Raw genomic sequence first — 13,341 nt, forward strand, 5'->3', positions numbered from 1 at the left:
ATCATCAGCAAATGTAGTTAGCTATATGTCTGGGATAGTAGTTTGCAGATCCAAGAAGTAGATTCTGAATAGAAGGGGTCATAGTACTCAGCCCACAGGGACTCCACAAATCACCTTTTGCTTTGTCTGATGACATCTGCCCATTTAACTAAATGAGTTCTATCTGTCAACTAGTTTGCTTGTCATTTTATAATATTAGGATGTACAGTTGAGCCTTTAACATTGTTTACTATAGCAATAACCCATGCCTGGGTGTGGGTAATGCTAAATTTACCCACGGTTGGCATGGTTTGGTCCCGAGGGCGAAGCCCGAGGGACCAAACAAAGCCAACCGTGGGTAAATTTAGCATTACCCACACCCAGAAGTGGGTTATTGCTATTATTATAGAGCTGTGGGCAAAAGCAATGGAGAAAACAAGATCTCTGTTGTTTTTTTTTAGTGTCTCGCTATGTTAAATGAGTTTAACATAGCAAGACAGTTTTAAAATAAGCAACGGACATCTCCGTTGCTTATTTTAAAACTGTCTCGCTATGTTAAACTCATTTAACATAGCGAGACACTAAAAAAAAGCAACGGAGATCTTGCTTTCTCCGTTGCTTTTTTTTAAAACACTGTCTCGCTATGTTAAATGGGTTTAACATAGCGAGACAGCTTTAAAATAAGCAACGGAGATCTCCGTTGCTTATTTTAAAGCTGTCTCACTATGTTAAACCCATTTAACATAGCAAGACAGTGTTTTAAAAAAACGAGTTATACTAATGGAAAAGTCGCATCGACCTTTTCCATTAGTATAACTCGATTTACAATCAGCGCACGCTGGCCGCGGTATAATATTTATTATACCATGATCCCCAAAACGCACACTGATTGGCCAGCGTTCGTTGTAAATCGAGTTATACTAATGGAAAAGGTCCGTCCCGGACTTTTTACATTAGTATAACTCGTTTTAAACATTGTTCGCTATGTTAAATGGGTTTAACATAGCGAGACAGCTTTAAAATAAGCAATGGAGATCTCCGTTGCTTATTTTAAAGCTGTCTCGCTATGTTAAACCCATTTAACATAGCGAGGCAGTGTTTTAAAAAAAAGCAACGGAGAAAACAAGATCTCCGTTGCTTTTTTTTAGTTTTTCACTATGTTAAATGAGTTTAACATAGCGAGACAGTTTTAAAATAAGCAACAGAGATGTCCGTTGCTTATTTTAAAACTGTCTCGCTATGTTAAACTCATTTAACATAGCGAAACACTAAAAAAAAAAGCAACGGAGATCTTGCTTTCTCAGTTGCTTTTGCCCACAGCTCTGATGTACTGCGCAGGCGCACAGTACATCAGAACTGCCGCGGATGCCAGACATCTGCGAAAGGGCAGTAAACAGGCATTATACTATGCCATTATTAAAGAAAAGTAATAGTTTCTTTTCTTAAATAATGTCATGGTATAATAGCAATAACCACGCCTGGTGTGGGTAATGCTAATTACCCGGTTGGCGTGGTTTGGTCCGGGCCGCCCTCGGGACCAAACCACGCCAACCGTGGGTAAATTTAGCATTACCCACACCCAGGCGTGGGTTATTGCTATAATATTTGCAATTCCTGCATGGGAAATAATATCAAAATCCTCAAAATAGTCTCAAAGAACTTAACATCATCTTGCTTTGTTAAAATCATACTATTGTGGGTCTAAAAACAATAAGATTTGTTCATACTTGGACATAAGAAATCACAGGTGTCTGTACCTGGACTAAAGCTAATACTTTCTAAGGCTTTGCAAACTAGGTTTATATGGATTATGTATAGTTCTTGTGATCTGATATGGGATCTCGTCAATGGAGTTGCAGAGCAATAGCCATTTTCTATACCTTGGGAACGTACCCATGGTTATGCCCCAGCTGAACAGGTTTAGGAGGAAATTAGTTTAGGTGCTGTTGATTAAGTAACCAGGCATATTTCTAAGGTTCATAGAGGTGATATTTCTTGTTTTGAAGATTGCTGCACTTGCAGCATGTTCCAGTCACCATAACAGTAAATAATCTTGGGTAGAGGAAGAGACTAATGGATTTATAGGACTTCAGTGTTTTTTTTCTGATGAGAAGTTGGCATTAAATGTATGTACAAGTGTATTAGCACTTTTTTTAGTGTCAGAGTGAGTTAGTACCATTTTTAATTAATTCAGAACATTGCTGTATATTATTTCTTACTCATATGATATTGTTAAAAATTATGATTATTCTTGGTTTCAGTCATTAACTTTAATTTGCTTTCTGCTTTGCTCTTCCTTATGGCTTATTTTAGGTTGTTATAGTCCATTTAGTAGTGAGTTTGATTTGGAAAGATTTTGATTTATTATAGGCCTTAGCTTATATTTTATTTTGTATATAACTTACAAATCTAGCTTGTTTTTATATTTCCCTGTATATATATATATATATATATATATATATATATGTATATGTATATATATATATATATATATATATATATATATATATATATATATATATATATATATATATATATATATGGTTCTCATTGGGACCTCTTGGTTTATTCTGTCTGTATTATGGGTGTAAAACTCATTGGCATAAATGACAGCTGGGGCTAGATGGTGCAGGAAGTCTTTCAGTTGCATATTGAGGGTTTATCGTATAGTTTTAACAGATTTGTCTTTTGAAAGTTCTTGAATTCACAGGTGCTAATTGTGGTGGGTTTAGCTGCCTAAAGGAGAATATAACTAAGTATTATAGAAGCAGTGCCTGTAGCTGTAATCATTTTATATATACATTTTGCTCACACTTTCAGTCTTCAACCTTTACCTGGTCAATCAACTCATTCTTTCCTCATAACAAGAGCAATCAATTAAAAGAGGCCCTCATTTAGACAGCAATCAGGGGAATTTAAAATGTATTCTTTTACCTTAACTCTCCATGTGCATGGCTAGCTATGCAGTCAAAGTGGGCTCTGCTAAGGGCAAACCACATTGCCTGTCTCTCAGTTCCATATATGATGCTGCCAGCAAGCTGCCACAGGTAGTGGTTTCTCATTTTCACCAGGAAAATTGAATTTCATGTGTGCAACCCAAGCACTTGCAACTCTCCTGTCTCCACTCTGGAAGAAACAAACTGTCGAAGCCTTCTCATTCCTCTCTCTCCCTACAACCTCCCCTGCCTTCTTGGATTCTCCATTGCTGGAGCCACTAAACATACCCCAATTACCTGGGCCACAGTCAGGGATCTATTTCTCTGAGCCACAAAGCCAGTCAGCAATGTAAATGAGGATAAATTCAATAGTGGCTGGTTATCTATTGGTCCTCTGGAGTAGCAAACCACAAACTGAGAATTTGTCTTGTTTAGAGTAATCTGAAGTTCAATACATTCTGTTTGTGTTTGTATGAAATCTGAGGGTTGTTGCACCTCTGACAAATACTTATACTCCCCTACAGTTGTTTCCAGGTGTCAATGCAGGACTGGTCCTGAAACCTGGTAAAGAAGCAGTGAAGTCTTTGTGAAGAAACTAAACCTCTGTTGCAGTACAGATAGGTCTATCTTCAAGCTGCTGGAAACCATCAAGATGTGTCAATTTATTAAGAGTTTGGCATTGAACAGATCAAGCTTAATGTGGTCTAGGCTGGTATTTACTACAAGCCTATTTGTTATGTTGGAATGCCCAGAATGTGGTCTTTGCATAAAAAAAGCATTATAGAGGCATAAATTGTTTTGGCCAGTATGTAGGATCCATGGAAAAAGATGTGCAGGCTATCCTTGGTGAAACAAATTAAACTGCCGATCACCTTGAAAAACGTACTGAATCCATTTGAGTTGACTATCTCAGGTCAATCACACCTACATGGCCAAAACAAGATTATAGTTCTATTGCTGGTGGGACTGTATGGGCATCATAATATGAAAGATCCTGCAATAAAAAAGCATCTGTCACACACTGTTTTCCATATCAGTAATTGCAGAGTCAGAGTCAGATTCATAGGTTCATAGGTGTGTACTGGGCTAATGGCACAGGAGCCTTTATAAGCTTAGCCCATAGGATTACCCCGGCATTGTGCCACCTGACTTTAGTTCCCAGTGCCTCTGTCGAGTAAAGCCATTGGAGTGATCCCTGGGGTGAATTTTCTATTTCCCATCCACTCACCAAGATTTCTCCTGAAGAGGGCCAGTGAGGTGCTATGCTTGACATGTATGGGAAGTCTATTCCATAGCATGGGCAGTTTCTGGGTTATAAACCTGTCCCTCCAGCATGTTCTGTTGATTGTGGTAATGAGGTTGAGGTCTCTGGAGCATGTGGTGTGGAAGGACTGGGATTTCTTCAGATGTAGCATTTCTAACAGATCTGGGTCAGACATGGCTTTGTAAGTCAAGCAGAGATCGCCTCTAAGTAGGAGATATGAGACAGAAAATAATTGGAGCTTTTTTAGTCTGTCCGTATAGGACAAATGTTTAAGGCCTGGGGTCCTCCTTGTGAGGTACTTTTGTGGCCTCTCCAACTATTGCAGGTGTTTAGTGAGGTACATGCCAAATGGGACATTGTACTCAATGATTGGCCTAATGAGTGAATTGTAGAGGGAGACAATGATGTATTTCTTCCTGGATGCAAAACCCTTAGTAATGAGATGTGCCACATAGAAGGACTTTCTGACCACAGTGGCAATGTGGTGATCAAAAGAGAGGTTACTGTCAACCTGTGTTCCCAAATCTCTTATAATGCCTTCAGTGTTTAGTGGACTACCGTTGATGTGGTAATTCATGGGAACCAGGTTTTCCTAAAGGGGATGACGACACATTATTTTGGTATTGAGCTTAAGGCCATGGTTCTGACATTGGTTGACAGTCATTGGTCTAAGTAAGGCCTTTCTGTAGGATGTCACCATCACCTGGGGAGTTAATAATAGCTCCCAACTTGCAATTGTCTGCGTACTTTGTCAGCCAGAGTCCCTTCATGTTGGCCTGGACTTCAGAGAAGTAGATACCAAACAGGAGAGGACATAGGACTGAACCTTGTGGGGCTCCACTCATGACTGGTCAGCAGTCTGACTTGGAGTCAGCTACATTCACACTGTGGAATCTATGATGCCTAGCTTAGTGAGTTTTTCTGATTCCTGAGTGGGGGATGGTATCAAAGGCCTTGGCCAGATCAAGGAAGGTGGCATAAACCACCTTGCCTTCATCCACAGCTCAGGTGACTGACTCAAAGAAGTTGACCAAGTTGAGCAGGCATGATCTACCCTTCACAAAACCAAACTGTGTGGGATCCAGAGTTTGGAGATTCTCTGTATCCCTGTTAATTAGGTCCATGATGATGCGTTCCATAGCTTTGCATATCAGACTCATCAGGCTAATGCGGTGATAGTTCCCAGGGTCTGTAGTCACTCCTCCTTTGTGGAGAGGGATGACTGAAGCAGTGTGCCATTTGGTAGGGACAAAGCCTGAGTTGAGGCTGTGATTGAACAGGGCACACAGGTGAAGTGCCAGTTCACTCTGTAGTTCATGTAGAACACAAACAGGGATATTGTCAGGTCCCATAGAAGCTGTATTCTTGACCTTGGACAGTGCTGTTTTAACCTGTTCAGCAGTAATACTGGGTGCCTGACAATCTACTGGTATTGTGACTGGTCCCTTAGGGGGAAGAGAGGGGTAAAGTTGGCACTGAATCTGTCGGCCAGTATATTGGCAATATCTGTTGGCTCAGTATAGGAGTTACCATTGTGCAGTAGCTCAGAGCAAATCTGGGTATTGCCGTGGAGGTTCTTTACATAACTATTGAAGGCCTTGTGGTTGTCTTTACTGTCTGCTGCAATTCTGTTTTCATAGCTAGCTTTAGAGGATTTGATGAGGTATCTCAACTTTGATAAGGGAGTTTTTCCAGTCTTGAGACTTCACCTTATTCCACATCAGTTTCCTCCTTCTGATATAGGGAATCTTCTGTTCTAGCATTTGTTTATGGCAGGGGACAACCAGATTGGCTTCCTTTTTTGGAGGAGAGCATCTTGGTTCTTTTGGGTATGGTGAGATCTATGTATTTGTGTACGTGTTCATACAGTGCATTGGTGTATGATTCGGCGGTCATGCAACTGATTTCCAATTGCATGGGTGCAGTGAAGTTAGCCACCTCTGTTTTTAGGAGCTCAAAGTTAGCTTTGGAGAAGTTTTTCATGGTGGTTACATTTGCGGGGTGGGGAGTGGATGTGGATTTCCAAGGTGATTAGTTTATGGTCAGATCTAACCAGGGAAGAGTGGACTATTGGTGTAGAGCAATGGTCACCCATGATGATATTCACTAATTACTAGGAGATTTCAGCTTTGACATGCAGAAGTAGTTGCAGTAGAAGGTTTATAATCTGCAGCAGAGTGACTCACTGAGTTATGTGAATATTGTGCAGGTGAGTTAGTGAATTGCTGTCAAAGCTGTTTCTTCCTTATTCCTGAAGGCTATAGGAGTGTTTTTATACAATCGCTGCAAATGTTGCTTTAGTGTGATCTTGTGGAAGTATAGATAAGGGTATGTGTTGCTTAATATCCATGTGTGTGTGTATGACAGGGTGGTCTGAAGGTTATTTAGATAAATATATCTCTTCAGAAGCATGTCATGCTGGCCCATTAGTAGTTTGTTGCTGGTGACATTAGGCAGTTCCTACACTGTCTCAGAATACCAGGTTCTGTGTGGGTGGTAACAGAAGGAATAGGGCTAGACTGAGCTTTTCATGTTTCCGTATTGGTTAAATTACTGAGAAAAGTAAAGATAATTTAAAACAATTTATTCAGTGAAGATACAGTATGTTGGGTGGATAAATTGTGGAGGATAAGTATGAGGTTAGGCAAAGGAACATTGCTTACTGATGCAACAACTGCTTGAACCTACAGGAAAGGAATACATAATAAGGTCTAACCTGAGAGTAGCAGATAGAAGGAGTTTTACACAAAACTCCAGTTTCATGACAGTAGTATGTAAGGTGATGAGGAACAATAAAGTAAGCACACTAGGATCTGAAAGTACTGCATGGGTATAATTTGATATAAAACACAAGTACAGTAATATCAATAAGGTGAAGGTTGAACAGGTAGAACAGGTAGTAGTGTATTCCAGAATAGCAGGTTCAGATGCCATCAGTAATATGACTGGAAGTTAACCCAGATGCCACGTACCACACACTTCAAGGCAGGACTTCCACCAAAAGAATGAGAGATATTTGCTTGGATGACATAAACAGCATACTTCAAAGTTATCATGGTCAGGTGCTACACAGCAAGTGCTTCTAGGATGCCAGAAAACACATGCTTCATATAGTCAATAGGCATGAGTGCCACAAAATGATTGTTTCTAGGATTTATCAGCCTCAGTTGCCACAATGCGTTGATGCTGATAAATAAAGCTACTGCCAATAACTAGTACTCGGATGAAGAGAAATATAGATATCAATAGCTGTTAATAATGGATGTGAAGTGGTCTCTGCCTAGAAAAGGGTTATTATAAAATAATAACATTTTGAGAAAATCACCTACAGGCAGCAAGTAATTTATATAAAAAACAGCAGGAGCAGTGGGGAAGGCAATGCAACTGAACAAGAAGCAATGAGGGATTCCAATAAACAAACAATAGCAGCAGCTCACAACTCTGATTAGAGCCAGCTTGTACCAAGAGTAGCCACATTAAGCAACCCTACAAACTAGATGGCATACCAAGATGAATTCAAGGCTTGTTATAACACTGCAAAGCCAACTGCATCAATAAAGAGAAATGTGCCCCACTGCTGTACATAGTCCAGTAAGGTCAAATCAAGATAGAGGTTGTCAGCCTAGCAGCAGTTAGTAGCAAGGAATGCACAAAGCACCACAATAAAATAGCTCTCTGGACAAATCCAAACATAATAGGGACAAAGATTTAAACTTAGCAACAGATTTTAATTATTGTTCTTATAAACTTAGAAAGTTGATAGAATAACAGGTTTTGCACTAGTGTGCATTTCTGAATGATATTAAGTCTGAAACTCAGGCATCCATTGTCATTTGACGATATCAGTCCCCAGTGGTTTATCAGAAAACTACAAATGTTATGAGGAACATACCAAAATTATGAAGCAAAAATCTGGACATTCTGTGAAAATCTGGACAGTTGAGGGGCATGATCAATAAAAAGTATGTGAGGTGAGGGATAATCTAATCAGTCTTGTGTGGATGACTTTCTTTATTAAGCATTAACAAATAAAATCATGTATCTATAAAAGGCAGTTTAAGTTTTTAAATAGCTTAGGCACACTAGTCATCATTCTAGGAGCTAGGATTGAGGAGCTAATGTTAATAACCAAGACCACAGAGAAATAGCTTTTTTTTTTTTTACAATTTCCACAATTTTTATCTTACTCCCCATATAGAGTCTGCAATGATTTATAATGTATTACATTAAATTTTGACTAGAACTATTGAAGCTATTTACATACTCAAATCTAATGAAAGTAACAGTGCAATATATAGCAAGAAAAGTTCAGTTAATTAGCTCTCAAGTGATTTATTATAATATTTCTTTCACACATCCTACCTATGACTTGGAATTATTGATGACAAGGACCTCTATATGACTGTTAGTTTTCCTACTATAAATGCTTAATCCTGAAAGTGTATTAGTTTAATTATACAAGTTAAGGTGGCATGGCTATTTGAAATGCTCATACATTATATTTATCCTTGCCCTTGTAGCTCAGGTCATGGCTAAAAAAGTGCTTAGCAGCCAGGTTTAATTTATACAGTTAGCAAATGAACAAATTAGTAAAAAAGGGTATTTGCAGAGAAGCTGGTGACAGTGATCCTATTTAAATCATCAGAACATCATGCTCATAAACCACATTGAAACACATATCATCCTGATCTCTAATAATTATTTTCAAGAATACCTTATCACATTTTTGACAAATGTCTGGTTTCATGCACTATGTTCTTTCAACTTAAAACATTTCAGAACTAAATACTACTGCTAAATGTATGTAGGAGGGGGAATGAGAGTTCAGTAACTCATGTCGAATAAAGCGGGAAGTGGAAATTATTAGATTTGTACTACAATTTCTTCAAAATTGGGTAAGTAAATGATTACATAATGCATATGCATGTTACTTTGCTCAACAATAATGCTTATAGGCCATTAAGATTCACTATGTAAAGTTCATTCTGTACTCATTTTGAGAAAAGTTCAGACTGACAGCATCTGCAAAGGCAGCATATCATTTTAATGCTGTGTGTTTACAACACTTTCAAACATATAATATAAAAAACTGCTATGGGGAAATGGATGGGATACTGAAGCTCACAATTTTTTTTGTATTTTTTTCCATATATTTTAATAACATTTTCTGCAATTTTCTAATTACCCTCATGATGATAATACTTTGTAAGGGCTATAAAACCATCATACCTTAATGTGTTATACGAAAGTAAGGTGCTACAGCTAGTCCAGCATAGTCAGATGTAAAGATGAACTGCTCTGAGTACTGTTATGTGCTAAATCAACAGACTCGCTGAGTGGTAGTGGAAGTTATAAGTACCTAAACTGTCACTTCACTTCAATCAGGGCAAAATTTTAATATGAATGGGAAACTGATCTCTTGATTTACAAAGGTGCACTGTCAAGAGAACTGCAACTTTTTTATCATACGAGCTATGCTAGCTTCTTTTTAATTATTCCTTTTGACAGTTGTTTTGCTAACTGAATTTCAGTCTTACAATTAAGTAATTCATTGTGGTAAATAAATTTATATAAGACCCTTAATTAAACAGTGAATGATACATGTACTTTTAAACACTGTTGTATTGTTTTGTAATTTTTTTTTTGTGAATTGGCATGTTGACTGCTGTTTTATTATACTTCTTCAATTATTTTCCACTACCATTTTTTAATGAGATTAGAATCACAGTGGTGGCAATAGACTAGCCTTGCAAACTATGGGCATAAGGCAGAAAAAAAAACTTACAGAATGGGATACCAGTTCATCCCAACCTACATACAAACACACAAAATCACACTCACACAACTACAAATACAAGCACACACACACACACACACACACACACACACACACACACACACACACACACACACACACACACACACACACACACACACACACATTCATGCAATTTAGAGGATTGCAAGTTTATCTACTAACATGCTTGTAGAAGTTGGAAGAAATTTAAGGATCATATAAAGCCAGTGGTTATCAACTTTTTTCCCTACTTCTGCATGCAGTGAGGATGCCATTTGAACTGCCATCACCTGACTTGACTCAGTGCCACTCTAACTATGTCCATACTCATGTCCAAGAGACATTAGTCTTCTCTCATTCAATCTGTCCACCTCTTGACTGGGCATACCATTCTTCTCTTGCATTCTTCTTGCCTCTCCCAAATCATTTTCTGCTTTCTTGCAGATGTGATAGAAATACTGCAGTCTGTTCTTCTTGACCTTGTCTGCAACTGGGGATACACTGGCTTTATAGATGATGTCCTTATTTCTTCATTTGTCCCACAGTATGCTCCACTAATGTACCATTGCAGGCACTTCATATCTATCACCTCAAGCTTTCTCAGCTGTTCAACCTTCACTGCCCTGGTTACTGTGCCAGACAGAGCACTGATCACATCACTTATTTGTATGCATTATTTTTCACCTTCTGTGTCATTCTTCTGTCACACATTACTCCTAATACTTTGGAGCAATTGGCTTCAGCTTTTCTGATGACAACCTTGATCTCTTCATTCAGGTTTCTCATCTCATCATCACCTCCCAGAAACTTGAAGCTGATAACCTGTTCCACTACTTTTCCCTTCTTAATTTTCAGATTCTTTGGAGTTCTCTCATTTGCAGTCATAACACTAACTTGTCTGCTCACACTTTCATCTCACATGCCTTCAATTTTTGCATTCTTCTCTCATATCATGTTTCTGAATTTCCATCGCAGAGCTTACTTGTAGTGCCACATCACCTTCATGCAGTTTGTTGATCTGCCCCTTCTGACCTTTTTGCAGATGTAGCCCTTCACCAGTATGAACAGGAATTGACTCAGAGTTCAACCTTGATACACACCCGTTGTGACTGGGAACCATCTGTGGGTCCAATCCTTGTTTGTATTTGGGTCATTGAATCCCCTTACAAAGACTGCATTAATTCTACCAGTGCTCCTGGAACTTTGAATGATCACAGATGTGTCCAAATTGAATTTTTTTGATCTGTGTCATATGCTTTGTCTATATCTTGGAATGCCCAGTTGAACTCTTTCCTCATTTTCAATTTCTTTACAACAATCAGTCTCATTGCAAATGTTGGCTTTTATAGCATCCTGATCTAAATCTGAACTGCTCATCTCCCATCTTACTTTCTACTACAGCGAATATTAATTATTAATCACTCTCAGCAAATAATTTCATGTAGTGTGACAGCAGCTTGAAACCATGGTACAGCTTACAGATGCGAATATCTACTTTGGTCTTGTACACTTGTACTACAATGCTTATTCACCATTCATCTGAGATACACATCTCATTCCACTCCACAAAGAGTACCATCAGGAACCATTTCATACCTAACACACCCAACATCTTCATTATATCTGTTGGGACTTAATCTGGTCTATGACTTTCCTGACTTAATTTTCCTTAGAGTACTTTGAAATTCCAGTATGGGTTCTCATGCCCTTTTCTTCATAGACTATGTATTCAGCAGTACAGCTTCTGCGTTGCTTTCTTCATTTAGAAGCTTCTTGAAGTCGTCTTTCCATCTGCTCTTGTTATTCTTTGGGTTATTGAAAGGTTTTTTTGTACACATCCCTTAGGAGTGTTATCTGCTGACTATCTGCTTTGTGTTTAAATCATTTAATTGGAACCTGAAAGATCTTTTTGCTATCTGTAGCATCACTTTCCTGAAGTTGTATGCCTTCTTGTGACTGTTTTTCTTTCTCTCTGTCTTGGCAAATCATATCTTGACCACTGATAAGCCATTTTTCATAGATTCATAGATTGTTACTAGGCTATCAACCCAGGGGGCCTTTCTAAGCTTAGCCAAGTTTTCCAGAAAGAATGATGATGTCCTGTATCCAAATAGGACACTGGGGGCCAGGACATTGAGGGTCAGGCATTTATAAGTTACCTCTGTTTTTCAGACAGAAGTTAAAATTGTCTTCTTGTCATTATTCAAGTAACTCCAAACCTGGGGTCCCAGAAAGTCCTCATATCCTGTTCTGTCTACCCTGATATGAGCATTTAGGTTAACTTTGATCTTGTCATACTTTATCAAGGAGGTCCTGTAACTGGTTCTGTAGTTACCCCTTTTTCCTTGCCATCAATATAATCTTCTCATATATGTTTATCAAGCTAAGAAGACATAATGTGGCTTTTCAAACCAAAACTGTTGTGGGTCTAGTAATATGAGATTTTTAATATTATAGTTTAGATGAAATATGATACATTCTTAGGATTTACAAAATAGGCTATTTAGGCTGATTAGTATGTAATTCACATGGTCTGTGGTGAGGCCCTCTTTGTACAGGGTTATCACAAGAGCTGTTTTCTAATTCTCATGAATATATCCCGTAGAGAGACTTAAATTAAACAGGTACAGGTGGGATTCAGCAAGGATGTACTTGGTACATTTAACTGGGCATCCTGGTAAGTTGTCTGGGTCCATCAAAGTAGTGCTTTTAGTTTTAAAGAGAGCAGCTAAAACATTCTCCATTGGAATTTGAAGAGGTGAGTAGTACTCAGGGTTTAGTGGAATTTCAGTAACTGTTTCATGGCTAAATTACCACTAAATCTATTTGAAATTATGTTATCTATGTGTTTATGGTTAGAAGAAGTGGTTCCGTTTTGGATTACTTCTTCACTTTGCATGGTAATATTTCTTAGCTTTTTAAGGTAGCTGAAGAAGAATTTGTGGTTATCATTGGTGCAGCGGTAGCATTGTTGCCTCACAGCAAGAGGTTCTCCCGTTCAGTTCTCGGCTGTAGTGCGGGGAGTGCCTTCTGTGTGGAGTCTGCATGTCCTCTCCGTGGTTGGATGGACATTTGAAAGACATAGGTAAATGGGCGTGCCTTCAATGAAGGTTGGACATCGAGCTGGCACCTCAGCATTCATGAAAATCTACTGCCAATCATTAGCAGACTGGAATTCCGCTGTGGCGACCCCTAACTGGGAAAAGCCGAAAGACAAACAACAACATTGACTTTTTTTGCCAAATTCATTTCATAATTAGCCTTGGTGTTTTTGATGGTCATTTTTAGTTTCTTCCAGATTTTTTTGATTATGTCTTTAATGTGAGCAGTTTTGTTATGGGACTTTGAAAGTTGTTTTTTTTTTT

This window comes from Protopterus annectens, chromosome 4.part0, assembly GCF_019279795.1.
Source record: "Protopterus annectens isolate FY-2018-M chromosome 4.part0, PAN1.0, whole genome shotgun sequence".
In the NCBI taxonomy this organism is placed as follows: Eukaryota; Metazoa; Chordata; order Ceratodontiformes; family Protopteridae; genus Protopterus; species Protopterus annectens.